Source organism: Diceros bicornis, chromosome 21, assembly GCF_020826845.1.
Source record: "Diceros bicornis minor isolate mBicDic1 chromosome 21, mDicBic1.mat.cur, whole genome shotgun sequence".
NCBI lineage: Eukaryota > Metazoa > Chordata > Mammalia > Perissodactyla > Rhinocerotidae > Diceros > Diceros bicornis.
In genome coordinates this window covers 21,640,184-21,663,346 of record NC_080760.1, presented here as the reverse complement: position 1 = coordinate 21,663,346, position 23,163 = coordinate 21,640,184, and the positions used below count along the sequence as shown (strand labels likewise).

The 23,163-nt window shown below is 35.8% G+C and overlaps 1 protein-coding gene across 6 annotated transcripts in view; it reads right to left on the bottom strand.

The window, feature by feature from the left end:
- Nucleotides 1-23,163, bottom strand: part of RIMS2 (regulating synaptic membrane exocytosis 2) — a 618,814-nt gene that overhangs the window by 576,822 nt on the left and 18,829 nt on the right. The window lies entirely within an intron of this gene.

The following is a 23,163-nucleotide window of genomic DNA, read 5'->3' as shown; positions in this document are numbered from 1 at the left end:
TAAATTGAGTTTGGCTAACTAGAAATGGTCCTGAATTTCTCTTTTGTAACAATAATCAAGTTTATAGCTTGCCACTAGTGCTATCATTGTCAACTAAATCAGTACTATCATTTATCCATCAAACAATAATGGGTTCAAACTACATAACATACAAAACAGAGCAAATATCTTAAATAGCTCAGAGTCTAGTGAAGAGACAGGCACATACAGATCACTTTACTACAGTGTCATAAGTAGAATACAGAAAAATACACAGTCCCTTTAGGCTAAATATATTAAGTTATTTAATATAACATCCTTTACCAGCAAAAAAGAACTTGTAAGATCCCATTTGAGCAATCGTACTATAGAATATAAGAAATGTAGAGAAAGTATCTGATACAATGTGCACTATACCTCCATTTAAAAGATACTGTGACTGTATTTCTAGTCACATTATGATTTTTACCCAAATTTTCAAATATCTTCTACTCTGACTTGCTTTGTACTCTCTGCATGGTATTTTTTTGATGAACAGAAGTACTTTTCACTATAATACAATTTACCAATCATTTGCTGTATGGTTATTGCTCTTTTTCTCCTATTTAAGAATTCTTTTTCCATCCTAAAGTCATGAAGATATTTTCCTAAATTATCTTCTAGAAATTGTATTATTCTGCTTTCACATTTAGATCTGAGATTGATATTTGGGTACAGTATAACATAGAAGGAAAATATAAATTTTTTTCCACTAGGATAGCACAATTGACCCTGTACCATTTCTTGAAAAGACAATCTCTCCACGTTGCTCTGCTGCGCTCTTCTTGTGTCATAAATCCAAGTGTCCATATATTTATGTTTTGGTTTGTAGATTCTCTATTCTGTTACATTGATCTATTTGTCTACCTTTATGCCATTAACTCAAAGTTTTAATTATAGTAGAATTATAATAATTCTTAATATCTGGTACGGCAATTACTTTCACTTTGTTCTTCTAAAAGAGTGTATTTGACTGTTCTTGGACCTTTGCATTTCCAAATAAATTTCAGAATTAGCCTATCAGTTTACTCAAAAATTAAAATAAACTGCTGGAATTTTCATTGGGATTGCACTGAATCTGTAGATCAATTTGGGGAGAATTAACATTTTAATAACATTGAAACTTCCAATCTATCAACATTTCATTCTTATTTAATTTCTCTAAATAATTTTTCATAGTTTTTGGTGTGAAGGCCTTGCATATCTTTCCTTAGATTTATTTCTAGTTATCTGATATAAGTCATCATACTTTAGATTTTCTGGTGGTGTATTTATATAGAAATATACTTGATTCCTGTATGTTAACTTTGTATCCAGAAATCTTGCTGAAATCCTTGTTAATTCTAAAAGTGTAAATATAGTTTTTTCATTCTCTCCATACCAACATCTGCAAATAATGAAAGTTTTATTTTTTCCTTCTAAATCCCTACACAATGTATTTCTTTTCCTTACCTTATTATACTGGCTAGGACTCAATAGAAACGGTAAGAGTGGATATCCTTTTCTCATTCAATATCTCAAAGAAAATGTTTCAACATATTATCATAAATATGATACCTGCTATAGAGTCTTTGTAATATTATCAGATTAATGATGTTCCTATCAACTCCTAATTTGTTGAGACTTTTTATCAAAATGGATAATGGATTTTATCAAATACATTTTCTACATCTAATAACTTTATCACAGTTTTTTTCTCCTTTATTCTGTTAATGTTTGTCTTGACATGAGTACAGCCATGTTTGGCCGCTCCATTGACCTACAGCCACCAGCACAAAAAGAAATACAAAGCTGCTTTCTGTGTGGTGGGAACTGGCCTTTTCCCGGGAACTGGCCTTTCTCCCACGGAGAGAGTTGCAAGTTGTAACATTTCAAGGCTCTTGGAGCGTCGTAGCCCTGAATGGACTGGCCATCTGTGCCGGGCTGAGATGATAACCGAAGAGAGCAATGCACGCACACAACTACTGGGCTGGGACGTTAGCCAGGGGGCTCAGTGCACGTACGCCACTGATAACCATTTTGTGCATGGGAACACTAGATGCTTGCTCTGTAAACTCTGTAGCTGCTTATATAAACTGCTGGAAGCTGAGACCTGGTGCGAGTTCCACCTGTGGAAGGGACACCTTGCCCAGGACGTGTGATCCTTGCCCAGCCGTGTCGACTGACAGGGCTCTCCCGGCAGTGGGGCGTGGATGTTGTGAGTAATTGATTTGATGTGAAGTAATTGATTTGATATGAAGTAATTGATTTGATGTGTTCTCTTTTTGGTCAACCTGGTGTTTCTCTTTCCGGTTGATTTGTGTCATTTCTCTTCAGCCGATGTGGATGTTTTCCCTTTACAGTCGGGCTGATGTTTTTTCCCTCTTAATATTTGACCTATTCGGATCTGTTTGCAGACTATCACCTTTACTATCCTCTATATAATAAAATATACCTTCAGTCCATTTGTTTGGAGTGGAAAGTGTCTTTTACATCTCCGATTGAATCCCCGAACCTCTCATAACAATGTTGTGAATTAAATTGATTTTCAAATGTTAAACCAACCTTACATTCCTAGAATTTAATCATGATCAATTTAATTAATCAATTTAATCATGTTCTATTATCTTTTTTATTTCTTGATAGATTTCTGCTAATTTTTTTTATGATTTTTGCATCGACATTCTTGAGTAAAACTTGGTCCATAATTTTTCCTTTATAGTAATGTCAGGTTTTGGTATCAAAGTTTTGCTGACCTCATAAAATGAACTTTATATTGTTCTCATTTCAAGTGAGATAAGCACACAAAAAAAATAAGTGAGATAAGCACTATAATATAACTCTTTAAGTTTAAAATAAGCATTATTTCCTTCTTATGTGTCTAGTAAGTTATCTGATCTTAAAATTTTCTTTATGAGAAGGTTTTTAAATTACTGATTCAATTTCATTAAGAGTTACAAGATAGTTCAAGTTTTCTATTTCTTCTTGTAGCAATTTGGTAAGTTGCATTTCCTGAGAAATTTGTCCATATCAATTAATTTTTAACTGGATTGTCATAAGATTGATCATAATATCCTTTAATTACTTCTTAATGTCTGTAAGGTCTATAGTAATGTCCACTTTTTCATTTCTGATATTGCTTAGTTGCGCCTTCTCTCTCTTTTGCTTTTTTCATCAGAGATGGCAGGTATTTACCACTTTTTTCAATCTTTTCTTTGTTGATCTTCTCTATTTTATGTTTGCTTTCCCTTTCATTAATTTCTCTCTTGTCTTTGTTATTTACTTGCTTTTGCTTTCTTTAGGCTTAATTTGCTGGGGGTTTTGTTCTTACTTTCTTGAGATAAATGCTTAGATCATTAATTTTCACCCATTCTTCTCTTATGACATATGCACTTAAAGCTATTAATTACCTTCAAAGTACCTTAGCTGTATCATACAAATTCTGAGAAGTTGTGTTTTCATTATCATTCAGGTAAAAATATTTTTAAATTTTCCTCGTGATTTCTTCTTTAATCCTTGGGTTATTTGGAAGTGCATTTCTTGATTTCTAAATATATATGAATTTTCTAATTATCTTTTTGTTATCGATTTCCAGCAGTATGGTCAGAGAACATACTTCATACATTTTTTTTTTTTTTTGGTGAGGAAGAGTAGCCCTGAGCTAACATCTGTCACCAATCCTCCTCTTTTTGCTGAGGAAGATTGGCCCTGGGCTAACGTCCATGCCCATCTTCCTCTACTTTATATGTGGGACACCTACGAGAGCATGGCTTGACAAGCGGTATGTAGGTCCACGCCTGGGATCTGAACCTGGAAACCCTGAGCTGCCAAAGTGGGGTGTGCGAACTCAACCACTACACCACTGGGCTGGCCCCACATACTCCGCACGTTTTAATTGTCTGAGTTTTGCTAAGAATTTGCTTTATGATCCAGGATGTGATCAATTTTGGTATTCTATATGCACTTGAAAAGAATATGTATTCTGCAGTTGTTGGGTGCTGTGCTCTATATATGTCATAAGGTACAGCATATTACCATTTTCTTCACATATTCTATATTGTAACTAATTTTTTGTCTCTTCAATCTACTGAGTGTCTGAGAACTCCATTATCTGAATCCCTTGTGAGTCTGTTGCTATGTATGGTCTTTGTTTCTCTTAGTTTCAGTCATATGATCTTGTCTCCTGTATGCCTGGTTATTTTTGTGTGCATGTATGACATTTTATGTAAAAACTGTAGGTTATTATTTGAGGCCCAGGATGATGTTATCTTGCTCCAGAAAGGATTTACTTCTGTTTTAACAGGTGGCTAGAGTCATTAACAATCCTGGATATCCTTAATCTAATCAATGATACGGATTCTAAACTGGGTTTTATTTTATAAGTAGACCATTCTATTTCTGATACACCTTTACTCCTAAGGCATAGACCTTCAGAGTCCCAACCCAAAGCCTGGTGGATTTAGTAGCAAATCTCCCTTCTTGGTGGACTCTGAACTCAAACTGTTGCTCCCTTAGCCCCATTCCATGAGTGTGTCAAAAGTTCTTCTCAGCTTCTCAGCCTCTCAACCACCTCTACTGAAAGCACAAGTTTCTCCTCAGGGAAAAAAGGCTCATATGCCCAGCTCACCTCTTTGGGTTTCCTTCTTCTCCAAGATCTTCTCTCCACAGTCTTCACTGATGTGTTAGCTCTCTGATACCTTCAAATAGATGATTTTTATATTTGATCCAGCTTTTCTAGTTGTTCTCAGTGGGAGAGTTAGTCCAAATTGCCTAATCCACCATCACCAGAAGTGCACCTCTCAATTTCTCTCATCTGTAAAATGAGGATAATAATGACAACTTCCTCAAATATACTATTACAAGACATCAGAGTGCCTATTATATACTAAGTATTCAAGAATTTTTGGCAATGATCTTGAGCTACCTACCACTAATCCAAAACAAGGCTCAGTTAATAGATATCTTGTGGTTTTACCTGCCTAGTATTCATTCTCCTCTAACACTTCAAAATTCCTTTGACAAACTAGTCCTCGACTACTGAATAATCTTGATGTAGCTGTCAATCAAGGTGCCATGTCCTTCTCTGACCAAGGGTGGCCAACTAACCAAAGGTAGGCCATACTGCCTCTCTACTGGTAATACGAACCTTAAGCAGAAAATGGTTAAGCTCATCCATACAAACATCAAGTAGCACCTTGAACAGGCCATCCATTAGTTTCCGCAAACTAGCTATCCAGAGCTACCCCAATTTCTGTCTTTTCCAGAGACTACTTATTCCACTTTTCTGAGAGCTATCCAATACCCTTATAATAAATTTATTTTCTTCTTAAGATAACCAGGGTCAATTTTTTGTTGCTTGAAACTAAAATACCCTAATTGATACCTCAATGGAGAACTCTCTCACTTTCAAAGGTTTTCTACCAGTCCCTGTAACTTAATCATTTCTTTCAACCAGAAAATAAATGAAGAAAGGGTCTTGACATTACTCAGAAAAGTTACAAAATGCTTCTTTTCTCTCTTATGTTTAAAGATCAATATTTTATAACTTCTCTCTGAGCTGGTTCTTTGTTGGCTCTCAGCTCCATTCCTCCCCTTCCATGCTCTCCTTTTACATCAGGGGGCTAGAAGCCCATAGACTACGTTTCTCACACTCCCTTGATAGCTGGTTTCCAATCAAGTTCTGCCACTAGGAAACACTGGTGAAAATTAGATGGCAGGAGAAGTTAAACCACTCTACTTTCTTTCTTCTGTTTCTACGTCCTGCAGAGGCAGCAGCAGTATTCCGGGAACCTCGGCAGAAGTTTGATCCTTGGCTCTGACTCCAACAGCAGTAGTAGCACCAGAAAACTATCATGCAAATGCTGGCTACTGCAACAGCAGTGCAGTTCTGGTAGGGGTAGCAGTGGGTGACTGCAGACTCCACCATCCTCTGAGTTAAGTATAGCATCATCAACAAGGCTATAGGCTTTCTACATTGTTAGAAGCGCAGGTTTCTGGGCTTCCTGCAAAGCAGCGGCAGCTCCAAGGGTAACTGTGGTACTCCAACAATCTTAGCATCATAGGACTTATGGGCTCTATTTAACACCATTTTCACTTTTCCTCTCCTAGCTCTCGGAGTGATAGTGGCATCCTGCAGTTGCTGATCTTTTGGTAAATTCATCATCCACTTTTTGCTTCTCCAGCCCAACCAATACTTTTGGTAATTAATTCCCTATATTAAATTCTCTTTGTTTGAAATATTTAGAGTGGCTTTTGTTCTCCTAATTACACAACTTTCAGTGACACGGGTCTGTTCTTTTTCTATTTCTCCATTTTTGTGGTTTTTTTGTCCACTCTTCCTCTTTCTCATTCATCCACTCCATTTCTCTATCCTCTCTCTTCATTTCCTTTTTTATTTTTTCTTGTCCTATTTCCTGAGTATACCAACAGTATCTATTTCATTATTTATTATTATGACAAAAGAAGTTGCAACATTTTCAGGACAAAAGAGGTTGGAACATTTTCAATTTAAATAATCAGCAGTTCAAGTACAAAAACAATAATTTCTTCAGCAACTATAACTCTTTATTAAAGTCCAACTTTTATTATAATTACAATTGTCAATGTCTAGAAAATATTTTCTGTAAACACTACCACAATTCATCCTTGAGTGGCAACATCATCTTATCCCAAAAAACTCTAGGCAAGTAACAATTTTAATTGAAATAGAAATTATAATTCACAGTTTTAAGTTATATTTCATGTATCATCATTATCCCACAGTAAACAAGAAAATCCTAGTACATGTTTTAGAAGATAACCGTAAGACAATGTCAAGATATTTTAACTCATCTGAAAAGCTGAAAAAACATCTGCAAGCTGTGTCTGGAAAACACAACTTCATCTATTCACTTGGGATCACAAACCAAATTTCACATTTGTTCAAAACTGAACTCTTGTTTGAGCCAGAAACCTGCTACCTATCTTGCCTCAGTCTAAAAACCTTCCACCGCCACTTCCCTGCACATCATACCACTCAACCATGTCCTCTTAAATTGCCATTATATTTAAAATAAAACTGAACTCTTTGCTATGTCGTATAAGTCCCTGCCTAATCTGACTCCAGCCTACTGGTCCATTCTCAACTTATCTATTTTCCTTATTCAACACAGGGATAAGGAAAATAACCAGTGGTCACATATTGAGTCAATCCTAACTCATCATACACACACACACACACACACACGCACATACACACATGTACACAGGAACGCACAAAGTCCCTTTCAGTCCTTGGGCAAGACCCTTCTATGCAGTCTATATTCCCCACATACTTTCTTGTCTTCTGTCCTCCCTCTTCCTCCAGAGAAGTGTCTGGAATCAAAGTCAATCACATTTTCCCTAGGTAAATAATAGGTGGCAAGTGAGTTGATGCTCAATCCAAAATTGAAGGTGGAACCTGCACAGTTTGGCAGGGAATACATTAACATAGAAAGGATACTGAAGATTCAAGACATCTACTCTTTCTCCTCTGTGGTGAAGAGTAAACCATCTCTCATGTGCTCCCTCCCATATCTCTCTGTCTCTCTGTATGTCTCTTTCTCTCTCACACACACACACACATACACACACACATATACACACACACACACACAGACGCCACATCCTCATTTCTGGCTACACCAAAATGATTAATTCAGGTTTACCTTCAGGGTCAGCTTTTAAAGTATTCCTAATACTATTCTAAAACTCCTTGACATTGTACTCTTTCATATCTTCTATCAATATCTTGAAACTCTTTAAACAAGATGTCTTTAATTCCTTCATTAATTCATTGCTGAGCACCTACTATGTGTCAGGCACTGTGCTAACCTCAAAAAGAAATAAAGTGATATATCACACACAACTCCTGCCCTCAGTCTCCACATAAACACAACTTATTAATAACTAGCTTAACCTGTAAATAAATATCTGCTTAAGGTTTTAACTTTATTATTAGCCATTTGGAAAATTTAAGGTTATTTTATTATTATTTGCCATTTGGGAAAATATAAATGATTGATTACTCTTTTCCTAATGTGCTAGAGATTGAGGAGAGAAGATTCAAGAATAAGAGAGCAGTAGATGCTCAAAGAAATCACTCGCAAATAGGGAAATGGTATCAAATGAGAAAACTAGGAAGAGCACAAGATAGGTTCTACCAAGTTCACTATTTTACCTTGGCCAAGCACTCTTTATCATCAAACTTGGGCAGATAAATAGAAACTGCACTGTCATTAAAAACATTGTCTTTAGGCCACAAGAATCACAACAACCCTGTTTCACAAGACTGATGTTTTTTTTTCTATTTTACTGAGGCTATTCTAAAGGAGCTATGTTCTCAGAAGATTTATTAATCAAGATTATCATTCTACTCATTATAAACCTAAAAAAACACTGGTGAAATTTCATTGTAATGTCAACTTAAGTGTTCCTTAACCTTTCTCTTAAGTAGACAGGAAAATTCTCACCCAAATTTTATTATTATTCAGGTCCAAGTCAACTTATAGTCTAAAGGAATCCTCTAAAAACCAACCAAAATCAATTGAACAACAGTTTATGGAAAAACCTGGGCAACAGAATGCAGAAAAAATACTTTGCCAAGTGATATTGGTGACTTTTTTTCTTTAGGAAGAAACTGTGTACATTCAGGAAAACACCTTGATAAGCTACTTCAGAGTGGAAGGGGAACTCCAAGGGAATAGATTGAAAGAAAAAAACAAAAATATAGCTAACTGGATGTATAAAAATTTATAGAAATTGGAGAGTGGAGAGGAAATGGAGGAGAAAAGAAAAGGAGAGCAAAAAGAAGGTAGTTAGGTTAACAACATGGCCATAAGTTGGACAACAGGGCAGAAACACTCAGAGATTCTTTAAGAATGGTAAAATCCAGAAAAGTAACGTCAGCATCATGGCAGAGTGAGTTGTTCCCTTTGTCTCTCTCTTTTAAGTTACAACCAGTTGGACACCCATAGATCAACAAAGGACTCCCTGCACAGCACACCAGAATGCCGAAGAGATCCTTTCATCTATACATCTGAAGGTGGGTAAACTGAACCTCCAGGAGACAGTGGAACTAGGAGAGCAGCCCCTCCCCAACCCTGGCAGTGGCAATTTAAAATGTGATCCTCACACCAGCATCACACACCAGCAAACAGAGGCTGCAGTGGCAGACACAGCACTAGCGGTTTAGCTCCTGCTCCCAACCCAGTGGTGGAGGGTGGCACCCATGCCCTGAAGACTCAGGACAGTGACCCAGCCCCTTCCCCCTCCTCCAGCAGTGGTGCCGGACTTTCGAGCAGTGAGAACAGTATCCAAAACTCAGATTTTCCCAGCTGGGGAGGGATGCCCTAACTTGCGGTATCAAAGTACACCAGTACACGCCAGCAACCAGAGGCTGCATGAGCAGCAACATTCACTCGTGGCTTAGCCCCTGTCACCCCCCAAGCAATGGTGGGTGGCAACTGTGACCTGAGGCTACAGGAACCACAGCAGAATCCATGACCCAGCCCCCAATGGCAGCACCCCCAAAACCAGTCTACCAGCAGCAGGGGCTGCATAGAAGACCCCAGGCCCGGCAGCAACAGCAACATCCGTGAACCCAGCACTCCTGACACCAGCTACCAGCACCCCCAGACAACCTGGGAGTAGCAGCACAGGTGGGGCACAAGGAAGCAGCACCTAAGCCTATGGAGAGCCAGTGGAAGAACACAAGACCTAGGTGACCCCGGAAGCAGCAGAAGTGCTTACAGCCTGGTGACCCCAGTGGCGACACCTGAGACTGCAGCAACATCACAAGCAGCAAGGCACCAGCAACCTCAGAGGTACAAACAGCACAAAGAAGATGCTGACAATGCCTCTGGCAGAGGCAGTGGAAGGTGCAAAGTGCAGGTTCTCAAATACAACCAGAAGCAGCTCAGAACCAAAGTAACCAAAGCTTTAACCAAATGAGAAAGGTGTTTACTACCACAAATGCACCGGCAGAGGATCAACTCATCAAGTACCATGAGGAGTTATAGTAATATAGCAGAACAGAAACAAAATGACAACTCTCCAGAAACCAAACTTGAAATCACAGAAGATTATAATCTAACTAACAGAGAATTCAAAATAACTGTCATGAAGAAACTCAACGAATTACAAGAAAACTCAGAAAGACAGTTCAATGAGCTCAGGAATAAAATTCATGAACAGAAGGAGTACTTCAAAGAGATTGAAACTCAAAAAAAAAAAAACCAAATAGAAATCCTGGAGATGAAGAACACAAAGAGAAGAAAAATAAAGCAGAAAGCATTGAAAATAGAGCTGAACGTATGGAAAAGAGAATTAGTGAGCTCAAAGACAGAAATCTAGAAATGATTCAGGTGGAAGAGGAGAGAGAACTAAGATTTTTTAAAAATTAAGAAATTCTATGAGAAATATCTGACTCAATTAGAAAAAGCAACATAAGGATAATAGGTATCCCAGAAGGAGAAGAGTGGGAAAAAGAAGCAGAGACCTTATTCAAAGAAATAATAGCTGAGAACTTCCCAAACCTGGGGAAGGAAATGGATATACAAGTACATGAAGGTAATAGAACTCCTAATTATCTCAACACAAAAAGACCTTCTCCAAGTCATATTATATTAAAACTGTCAAAAGTCAATGACAAAGAAAGAATAAAATAACTTACAAAGGAACCCTCATCAGGCTATCAGCGGATTTCTCAGTAGAAACTCTACCAGCTAGGAGACAGTGGAATGAAATATTCAAAATATTGAAAGACAAAAACTATCAGTCAAGAATCCTCTATCCAGCAAAGTTATCCTTCAGAAATGAAGGGGGAAAAAAGCTTTCCCAGACAAACAAAAGCTGAGGGAGTTCACTGTCACTAGACCCACCTTACAAGAAATGTTGAAAGGAACCCTCCTACCTGAAACAAAAAGGCAAAGGTTTACAAAGCTTTGAGCAAGGTGATAAATAAACAGAATCAAAAAATTGCAACTCTATATCAGAATAGATTAGTAAATACTTAATTATAACATAAAGCCTAAAGGTAAAGAAAACATCAAAAATAACTATAACCACTTCAATTTGGTCACAAAAACACAACACAAAAAAGGATAATTTGTGACAACAAAAACATAGAAGCGGAAGAGGATGGAGCCTGCGTAGATTAATGGATGCAATCAGCAGAAAAAGGACTATCTCATCTATGACATCTTATATACAAACCTCACGGTAACCACAAAACAACAAAAAATCAGAGCAGAGTCACAAATCATAAATAAAGAGAAAACTGAGAAGAACATCACAGAAAACCACCAAACTGAAATGGCAGACAGAAATATAAGAAAAAAAAAAACAATGGAAATATAGAACAACCAGAAAACAAAAGATAAAATGGCACTATTAAGCCTTCATATATCAATAATCACTCTAAATGTAAATGAATTGAATTCGCCAAGCAAAAGACACAGAGTGACTGGATGGATTAAAAAATAAGACCCAACAAAATGCTGCATCCAGGAGACCCATCTCAGCTTTGAAGACAAACATAGGCTCAGAGTGATGGAATGGAAGATGATACTCCAAGAAAATAGCAAGCAAAAGAAAGTGGGTGTAGCCATACTTATCCCAGACAAAGCAGACTTTAAGCCAAAAAAGATATCAAAAGAAAAAGATGGACATTATACAATGATAAAATGGACATTTCACCAAGAAGACATAACACATTAATATATATGCACCTAACATAGAAGCACCAAAGTATATAAAGCCACTATTAACAGACCTAAAGGGATAAATTGACAGCAACACAATAATAGTATGGGACTCTAACACCTCACTTACATCAATGAACAGGTCATCCAGACAGAAAGTCAACAAGGAAACAGTGGCCTTAAATGAAACACTAGACTAGATGGACTTAACAGATACATATATATATAGAACATCCCATCCAAAAGCAGCAGAATACACCCTCTTCTCAAGCACACACGGAACATTCTCAAAGACAGACCATATGCTGGGAAATAAAATAAGCCTCAATAAATTTAAGAAGATTGAAATCATATCAAACATCTTTTCTAACCACAATGGTATGAAACTAGAAATCAACTATAAGAATAAAGCTAGAAAAGTCACAAATATGTGGAGACTAAACAACATGCTACTGAACAACTATTGGATCAAGGGGAAATCAAAGGAGAAATGAAACAATACCAGAAGATAAATGAAAATGAAAAGAAAACATACCAAAACTTATGAGATGCAGCAAAAGTGGTACTGAGAGGAAATTTATAGCAATACAGCAATAGCATACCTCAAGAAACAAGAAAAATTTCAAATAAACAATTTAACACTATACCTAAAAGAACTAGAAAAGAAAGAACAAACAGAGCCCATGTTAGTAGAATGAAGGAAATAATAAAAGAGCAGAAATAAATGAAATAGAGACTAAAAAAATAATAGAAAGAATCAATGAAACTATAAGCTGGTTCTTTGAAAAGATAAACAAAATTGACAAACACTTAGCCAGACTCACTAAGAAAAAAGGAGAGAAGGCTCAAATAAATAAAATCATAAATGAAAGAGGATAAATTACAACAGATAGCACAGAAACACAAAAGATTATAAGAGAATACTATAAAAAAATATACACCAACAAAATGAAAAACCTAGAAGAAATGGATAAACACTTAGAATCACAGAACCTCCCAAAACTGAATCAAGAAGAAATAGAGAATGTGAATAGACAAATCACAAGAGACTGAAGCAATAATCAAAAACCTCCCAAAAAACAAAAGTCCAGGACCAGACAGCTTCTCTGGTGAATTCTCCCAAACATTCAAAGAAGATTTAATACTTATTCTTCTCAAACTCTTCCAAAAAATTGAAGAGGACAGGACACTTCCTAACTCATTTTACAAGGCCAACATTACCCTGATACCAAAACCAGAGAAGGACAACACAAAAAAATTAAAATTACAGGCCAATATCACTGACGAACGTAGATACAAAAATCCTCAACAAAATATTAGCAAATCAGGGGCCAGCCTGGTGGCGTAGTGGTTAAGTTCACGCATTCTGCTTTGGCAGCCTGGGGTTCATGAGTTCAGATCCCAAGCGGGGACCTACACACCAGACATCAAGTCATGCTCTAGCGGCGTCCCACAAACAAAATAGAGGAAGGGTGGCACAGATGTTAGCTCAGGGCCAGTCTTCCTCACAAAATATGTATATATATTAGCAAATCAAATACAACAGTACATTAAAAGGATCATACACTATGATCAAGTGGGATTTATTCCAGGGATGCAGGGATGGTTCAACATCTGCAAATCAATGTCAAAAACCACATTAACAAAATGAAGAATAAAAATCACTTGATTATCTCAATAGATACAGAGAAAGCATTTGACAAGATCCAATCGATTTATGATAAAAACTCTCAATGAAATGGGCATAGAAGGAAAATAAATCAACATAATAAAGGTCATTTATGACAAACCCACAGCCAACATCATACTCAACAGCAAAAAACTGAAAGCTATTCCTCTAAGAACAGGAACAAGACAAGGATGCCCACTCTTGCCATTCACTCAAGATAGTAATGGAAGTCCTAGCGAAAGCAATTAGGAAAGAAAAAGACATAAAAGGGATCCAAATTGGAAAGGAAGAAGTGAAACTCTCACTATTTGCAGATGACATGATTATATACATAAAAAACCCTAAAGAATTCACCAAAAAACTACTAGAAATAGTTAATGAATACAGTAACGTTGCCAGTTACAAAATCAACATACAAAAATTAGTTACACTTCTATACACTAACAACAAACTAGCAAAAAGAGAAATCAAGAACACAATCCCATTTACGATCACAACAAAAACAATAAAATACCTAGGAATAAATTTAGCCAAGGAGGTAAAAGATCTATACACCGAAAACTATAAGACATTATTGAAAGAAATTGAAGACATAAAGAAATGGAAAAATATTCCATGCTCATGGATTAGAAGAATAAACATAGTTAAAATGTCCATATTACATAAAGTAATCTATAGATTCAATGGAATCCCAATTAGAATCCCAATGACACTCTTCACAGAAATAGAACATAGAAAGAAAGAAGCCTAAAATTTACATGGAACAACAAAAGACTCCAAACAGCCAAAGGAATCATGAGAAAAAAGAATAAAGCTGGAGGTATCACACTCTCTGACTTCAAAATATACTACAAAGCTGTAGTAACCAAAACAGCATGGTACTGGCAGAAGAACAGACACACAAATCAATGGAACAAAATTGAGTGCCCAGAAAAAAACCACACATCTATGGACAGTTAATCTTCGACAAAGGAGCCAAGAACATACAACGGAGAAATGAAAGTCTCTTCGATAAATGGTGTTGGGAAAACTGGACAGCCACATGCAAAAGAATGAAAGTAGACCATTATCTTATACCATACACAAAAATTAACCTAAAATGGATTAAAGACTTGAATGTCAGACCTGAAACCATAAAACTACTAGAAGAAAACATAGGCAGTACGCTCTTTGACATTGGTCTTAGCAGTATCCTTTTGAATACCATGTCTCCTCAGGCAAGGGAAACAAAAGAAAAAATAAACAAATGGGATTACATCAAACAGAAAACTTCTACCCGGCAAAGGAAACCATGAACAGAAAGAAAAGACAACCCAACATCTAGGAGAAAATATTTGCAAATCATATATCCAATCAGGGATTAATTTCCAAAATATATAAAGAACTCATACAACTCAACAACAACAAAAAATGAACAACCCAATCCAAAAAATGGGCAGAGGATATGAACAGACATTTTTCCAAATAAGATATACAGATGGCGAACAGGCACATGAAAAGATGTTCAACATTACTAATTATTAGGGAAATGCAAATCAAAACCACAATGAGATATCACCTCACATCTGTCAGAATGGCTATTAAGAAATAACAAATGTTGAAGAGGATGTGGAGAAAAGGGAACCCTCATACACTGCTGGTGGGAATGCGAACTGGTGCAGCCACTATGGAAAATAGCACAGAGATTTCTCAAAAAATTAAAAATAGGAATACCATATGATCCAGCTATTCCACTCTGGGTATTTATCCAAAGAACATGAAAACACTAATCCAAAAAGATATATGCACCCCTATGTTCACTGCAGCATTATTCACAATAGCCAAGACTTGGAAGCAACCCAAGTGCCCATCAACGGATGAATAGATAAAGAAAATGTGGTGTATACATATACAATAGAATACTACTCGGCCATAAAAAAAGACAAAATTTTGCCATTTAGGACAACATGGATGGACCTTGAGGGTATCATGCTAAGAAAAATAAGTCAGACACAGAAAGAAAAATACCATATGATTTCACTCATTTGTGGAAGATAAACAAACAAACACACATATATATAGGAGAATGGACTGGTGGTTACCAGAGGGGAAGTGGGTGGGGGGAGGGCAAAAGGTGTAAAAGGGCACATACGTATGGCAACAGATGGAACTTAGATTTTTGGTGGTGAACATGATACAGTCTATACAAAAGCCAAAATATAATGATGTACACCTGAAACTTACACAATGTTATAAACCAATGTGATCTCAATAAACTAAATTTTTTTGTGTGTGTGATGAAGATCAGCCCTGTGCTAACATCTGCCAATCCTCTTTTTTTGCTGAGGAAGACTGGCCCTGGGCTAACATCCGTGCCCATCTTCCTCCACTTTATACGGGACGCTGCCACAGCATGGCTTACAAAGCGGTGTGTCGGTGCACGCCTAGGATCCAAACCGGCGAACCCCAGGCTGCCGCAAAGGAGTGCATGCACTTAATCACTTGCGCCACCAGGCCGGCCCCAAAAAACTAATTTTTAAAAAAATAAAAATTAAAAAATAAATTAAGAAAAAAGAAAGAATGGGAAAGTCTAACTCAATTTTGAATTATCCACTGTGTGGAAACCTCATCATCATTATCAGTAAATCTCCAGAGAAACACTATGAACATGGCTACCTAAAATGAAAATTTTAGAATCCAGGAAATAGGGCTGTGTCCCTCATTTGACTTGACACCGGGGCAGAGATAAAGTCAAAACATAAATGTGAAGAACGTAAAATGTTCTTCAAGTATTAAAAACTAGAATGGAAGAGAACTCAATTGAATAAGCTTGGCATGCGACAAGTGATGATGTAGATGGTTGAGAAAATATATTCATGGAAAAAATATTTATGATATCTTATTAAATAAAAAACATTTATAATAAAGTACTAAGCACAATATAAAATTGTATATATACCATAATTGCATAATGTAAAACACATGATGCATACAGATAAAAACTATAAGGGAATATCTAAAAATCAACAGTTCTGTAGGGTGGTGAAAGTATACAGAATGTGTCTTTTTAAAAATGTCTATTATTGTTATTATTAAGTTTTATAATAATTGAGATAACATGAATAATCTCTGAATTTTCTATTTCTATATAACATAATTGGTGCTCTAGGTGAAAGTATTTGAAAGATAATGATTTCAATACCTAGGATGGTCAGAAGAGAATTAATATAAATTTAAGAGTACTACTATTTGGATCAATTTGAAAAAGTTATGAATAGCCTTGAAATACAGACTTGTCAAACTATATAAGTCCACAGCAGGGCTTAGATTTGGATAAGTTGTTTGCAGAATTTAAAAAACGAAACAATTTTTAAATACTATTTCTTTTTAAATAGTTATGAGAAGACTTTAAAAATACAATTGTCAGGTTACTAATAGCAAGAATAGAGAAAAGCTGAGATTCTGATTAACTATTTTCAGCATGTTGTTTATAAAAAATAAAAAAAAATCTCCTTCCAGCCTCAAGAGGGCAATTTGCTATTATCAACAATCTCAATAATCCTTTACTGTGGGGCTGGCCTGGGGGCATAACGGTTAAGTTCGCACACCCTGCTTCGGCAGCCCAGGGTTCGCAGGGTCGGATCCCAGGCACGGACCTACACACTGCTTATCAAGCCATGCTGTGGCAGGCGTCACACATAAAGTAGAGGAAGACGGGCACGGATGTTAACCCAGGGCCAATCTTCCTCAGCAAAAAGAGGAGGACTGGCAGATGTTAGCTCAGGGCTAATCTTCCTCGCACACATTAAAAACATCCTTTAGTGAAGAAAACGTTCAAGGACAAATACCCAGATAAATTTCACCTGTGTTCTTCTCACTTCCTCTCACTCTAGTCTCATCCTCTAACCTCAAGACTGACCTTCATATAAACAAATAAATCTAACTTCAGATAGAGATGGCAAGCACAAGACCAGTAGCAGAAAAAGGAACCTATAATGCACACTGCCTATTTCTTCCTATTAATGTTTATTGTATATCTTCTGTATGCCGGGTGCATTATACTTGCATCTTACCACAACCCTATGAAACAGGAATTACTCTTCAATTTACAGATAAAGCAACAGAGTCCAAGAAATTAAGTGACCTGCTCAAGGTCACACAACTAGTAACTGGCAAACTAGGATATGACCTAGAGCTGACTAATGCCAAAGCCTTTCCTTTATGCTGCGTACACACACTGCACTGCCTTGACTCCTTGAAACCAACTAAGGAAACACAGAATTAGGAGGAAAATAAGCAGAAAAAGCAATATCTGCAGTCATAAAAATCCAGCTACTTATATAAAACTATCTTAACTGATTAGACTATAGAAATTCCCCTAAATTCTAACCAGACGAAAATGGTTCATAAGAGGGAAATTTTGACTAGTACTGCTATCTTATATTGTTACAGGAGCCAGTCCAACTCTAAATCATAGTGTTTCTGACTCTAGTCACTTCAAACAGAGTAAAAGACAAAAGTAGCATCACCATAAAAACAAGCACTGAATGCTGAACCTAGGCCAAGAATCGATAGTTCTAACCTGAAGATTAAGCATTGCTTATGTTAGTCTAGAAAAGGGTCCAGGAAAGAGAACCAATACAGAATTGACTCTAAACTGAAAGGCTATAATAGGGATTATTCATGAATCACAGAAATGAATGAGAATTGTGGGGTAAGAGCCAGGACAAAGCTGAGAAATGTGAACTGGAAAGGGTGGGAAAGAGGAGAGTGTTTGAAAACATTGGAAATATTGAAGCATATGGTAAATTGTGAGACAGTTTGAGCTATGGCATGGTTATATAAATTTCTGCTGCAAAATCTGGTGGCAGATTGCAAGCATGTGTTCTAAAATGATTCCATAAGATTTCCTATTGAAGTTGAAGAAAATGAGTAATGAAAGTTTTAACTGTCCTTAACGGTATCTGAGCCTCTTCAAAAGGTGATTTTAGCATAACTTTTTAAATGAAAGCACCACTGATTTGGTCCCAATTTCAAATATTTCAGGGTATATAGGATATATGATACATTCATTCACTGAATGATATATTCCATACATATCCCCCTTATGAGAGGGTCCCCTTCCCTACTTCAACACTCCAGAAACAGCGAAAATCTTATAGCTAAAAGAAAAGATCTACAAAAGGGAGAAGTCGAAGACGAAGCTGGAAAGACAGATTGGGGAAAGATTGTGAAGTACCTTGCATGTAAACATAAGGAGTTTGAATTTTATCCAAAGCAATAGGAAGCCTAAAGAGGTCTTTAAACTACGGAATGAATGATTTAAATTTGATTTTTAAGAAGGTATTTTGCAGTAACACAGAGGACAAATCCAGAATAAAGACACAAGATCCCAGAATACAAGACAGTGGCAGCACCAGTGGAAATACACTGGTGAGAATTCTCACACTAGTTAGAACATCTAACACTAAACCAATAGAATTTATTGAGGTTAACAGGCCCTATCACGCTCTTATTTCAAAACCTTTTACTGCAGATCAAACATGCCAATGAGATATGAAATTCAAACTTCCTAACATGGTATACAAGCATAGGTGATTCTAGATATTTAATAACTGATACAATCATATAAAATTAATATACAAATCAATATATAAATCAACATTAAAAATAAATTTCCTTTTTTCCAAATAAAGTATAGATGTGGATATATAGATATATGCTTACTGTGTAGTAAAAAGAATTGTAGCATAAATTATTCACAGTCATTCTAATAATTTCCAAATCATTTGTTGAGTTTTAGAAAGTGTTGATTTAATCTCTTTAGTGGGGCCATGACTTGATATTTAGAACCATACCAAGCTTTTCCCAACATTTTCTTCATTAAAATGACAGTCATTAGTCCCTCGTACCCAGCAACACTTCGTTGCAGCTGGAAGGCAGCTGGGCATGCTGCCTGCATGTCATTGTTACAAAAGCATATGGATGCTAGTGTTTCTCACAGGGCATGAAAATCCTATGCCTCAAGACACCCCCAAAAAAAATGGGGCCACAAAAACTACCCGCACTATAGCCTGCTTCGTTGTCTCCAATACAAGAGGACACTCTGGAGTATCAGGCAGGCACTGACACTCCAGCCACTACGTGCCTTACAAGGACCATGTTAATTCACACCAGCAACGTTACTAAGACCCATAATTTGCCTCTATGGATTGCATTGGACAACATTATTAGGTAACTTATGCTCTCAATAAAATTTATCAATCTGCATGAAAAGTGATTCAATATTTTAACAACTAGTATCTTAGTACTGGTACATTATCAGTTGAATACCAGTCCTGTACACAAGGCCCTTTACAAATGACCCCCACCAACTAGCTTCCACTACTCTCTCCCTTCCTCCCATCTTCCATGCAACCAGCAATATAAGAATACCGGCCATTCCCCAAAGACATTATGTTCTTTCACAATCCACGTTCTGCACATATCTAGAATTCCCTTCTCCTCCACATACTGAATTATAATTTTCCTGCAAAGCCAGTCTGATTGTTTTCTTTGGTTACAAAGCCTTCCCTCTAAATCCTCCATGTTCATAAAGTTGACCCTTTCTCTTTTTCATCTCAACGACTGGTACATAACTATTTTAAAGCACATATCATGTATTTAAAATATTTATTTACATGACTCTTGCCCACTGGACTGTGAGCACCTCAAGGGTAGAGACTATGTCCTGTTCCTCTCTATTTCCTAAATGAGAGACAGTGGCTGGTATACAGCAGACACTCAAAATACATTTATTTAAAAGAAGAATGAATAAATACCTAAGCCAAAAACAATCATTATCTTTGATTTTCTATATAGTATGCTATACTGGAAAATTTTACATGTCAACTTAAACATGTACAAGAGGATACCTATTTTTTCTAAATTATTTTAGAGAGTACAGAGTATATATGACTTTGTAGAAGCGACCATGTAGCACCTCTCCCTGGACATCCCACTGGATCATCCCAGGTAGTCTAATTATTACTTTTGCCACAATGGGGTTTATTATCAATAAAGTTCTTTATTTTGTATATATACTTAAAATAGTTATTTTTAATTTAATTTGTCCTTATTTTCACATTTTTCTAACATATAAAGTATGTATGATTGCAATCATTATCCTCATCAGCATTATCATTATTTCATATTAGACACCCCTGTTAGAACATAAATTTGTTAATGTTTTATTGTTTGTCCTTCCTTCTTTCCTTCCTCCTTTCTTTCTTTTTCTCTTTCTTACTGGCTTTTGATGTTAACAATTAGCAAGAGATTCATTCATGACAGAATTTCATAATGGATTATTTTAATTTTAGAAATAAAAAATAATTTAACATAAGTAAAGTTAGTAAAGAGGACTGTAGACTTTTTAAAAAAATCTTTAATAAAGTATGAGTGCAAGTGTGAATTATTCAAAACTTTAATTATTGAAGTAAAAGTTCAAATCACTAGTTAAGCAATAGTAATAAGGATCTCAAATTTGGATTCCCGTACCCTGATAATAATTCTTTTCCTCAAACTAAATACCTTATTTGCAAGAAAAAGTTATTCCAAAGCCATAGGGCCAAATAAACAATGCCAGCACCCTAGCAGGAAGCAAAAGATTTTAACTTTTTAAAGTGTCTGCAAGTGAAAAATAACAAAGTACAACTGCAGAACTGTTTATTTACCAGTCTACATGGAAATTGCCAACACTATATTTTAAAGCAATGAACCAAAAAAAAAAAAAGAAAAAGAGAGAATGAATGACACTTTCAACAATATTATTAGTAAATGTATTGATGGTATGTGAGAGGATACAGAGACAACTCTAATCAAGAAGAGTACTAACTAAAGTTTTCATTACAGATTAACAAATCTACAGTTAGCAACAATATCTAGTTAATAACTGACATTACAGCCCCTGAAGAGAAATGACTAAAAAAATATTATTTGTCCTGCAAAGACGTATCCCCAAAAATGAAATATTCAAATCGGTAAATTAAGATTTTGAAACAAAATACTATAGAAATACTGTACAAATTTGCAATGACAAGAAAGTATAAAGGGTCTACAACCACAGTTCACTCTGAAAAAAAACTGAAATTCAAGTAACACGATATTTTATTCCCAGAGAAGCTCTAGAATGTAAAATCTTGGCTGTAGGTATGAATTCCACATTAAATAATGTTTTCAAATGCAGAATCTAATCCCAAACTGCAACAATACCAACTACTTTTGGCTTTACACAAAGAAATGCATTCAGAATACTACTTTCTGCTGTTCCATACTTCAGTGTGTTGTCTACTCAAAGTGTAAGCTTTTTATTTTAAAGTTTATGGGTCAAAAATAAGCATTGACATAGTGAGTGATTCTTGCTTTACAGATTTGCTGAAAGGTAGCTATCGGCTTCAAAAATGCCCTATTTAACTGACAATTTCGATCACCTGAACGAACTTAAAATTTTCCAGGAATATTGTGAACGTATATTAACAAGTATGAAAAAGTTTATAGATTCAAAGCAATAGTTCAGCTTCATAAAAATGAGGTTAAAATGATTCGCCAGTGATAGTCAGCGTTATAATTTGTGTACTAATTAAGGCCAGTAAAGTACTGTATATGCTTGAAGATCAACAGTATTTTTAAATAATTGATATTTTTTAAAAGTTCAACTAGATTTGAAATCCATTCACATTATCAGAAGAAATTTCAACATTACATTTGTCAATGAAAGAAGAGGAAGAGCAGTTAAAGAATGTTACTACCACTGAAGTGAAATCTATAGAGAATGAATTTTCAAAATTCTGGCTCATAGTATAAAAGGAGTTTCCATCAATCAAAGAAAAAGAAAAAGTTCTTTCCTGCAATTTGCTACCAACTACTTGTATAGTTTCTTGTCAATGGTGACCAAAAAGAATTTGAAGAGATCATCATTCAACAGTCTTGATCAGGAATTGTGTGTATCTGTTTCAAAAATAAGTAAATAAACCTGATAAAAAAGTTATGCTCATAGAAGCCAGCTAAGTTTCTCACTTTAGATGTTGAAAATATATTATAAATAGAAGATAAAAACAACAAGAAACAAACACATAGATACAGAGATTGGATTGTTGGTTACCAGAGCAGAAGAGGGGAGAGAGCAGGGTGAAAGGGGTAATTAAGCACATGTGTGTGGTAATGGATTGTAATTACTCTTTGGGTGGTGAACATGATGTAATCTACACAGAAATCGAAATATAATGATGTACACCCAGAATTTATATAATGCTATAAACCAATGTTACCACAATAAAAATAAATAAATAAATAAATAAAAAGATATTATAAAGATTTTACAATTCACCATTTACTATCTTCCATAATACCCGGCATTTTGTTTTGCTTATAATTATACAACAGAAAATGTGATTTATTTTTTCACAAAGTCCTATATAGATGCCCTCAAATCTTTTCCAGTTTACCCCACCATGACATACACATCTATTATCATTTTCTGTGTGTGGCATGACATGAAAAAGGTTAGGAAGCACTAAGTTAAAGGAGTGTAACTGCTTAGCTAAAACATATAGTGGAAGGGTTGAGAAAACAAGACTGCAAATAGTAAATAAATAGGGGATAGATCATGAGGGTGCTTGTCTGCCATGCTAAGAACTGTATAATTTTATCTAACCAGAGATCTGGAAGACAATTAAGCTTTAAAGTCCTAAATCATCCACTGTATGTAATAAATTAATTTATCTCATGCATCTAGAATGGTACTGGTTATGTACTCATACC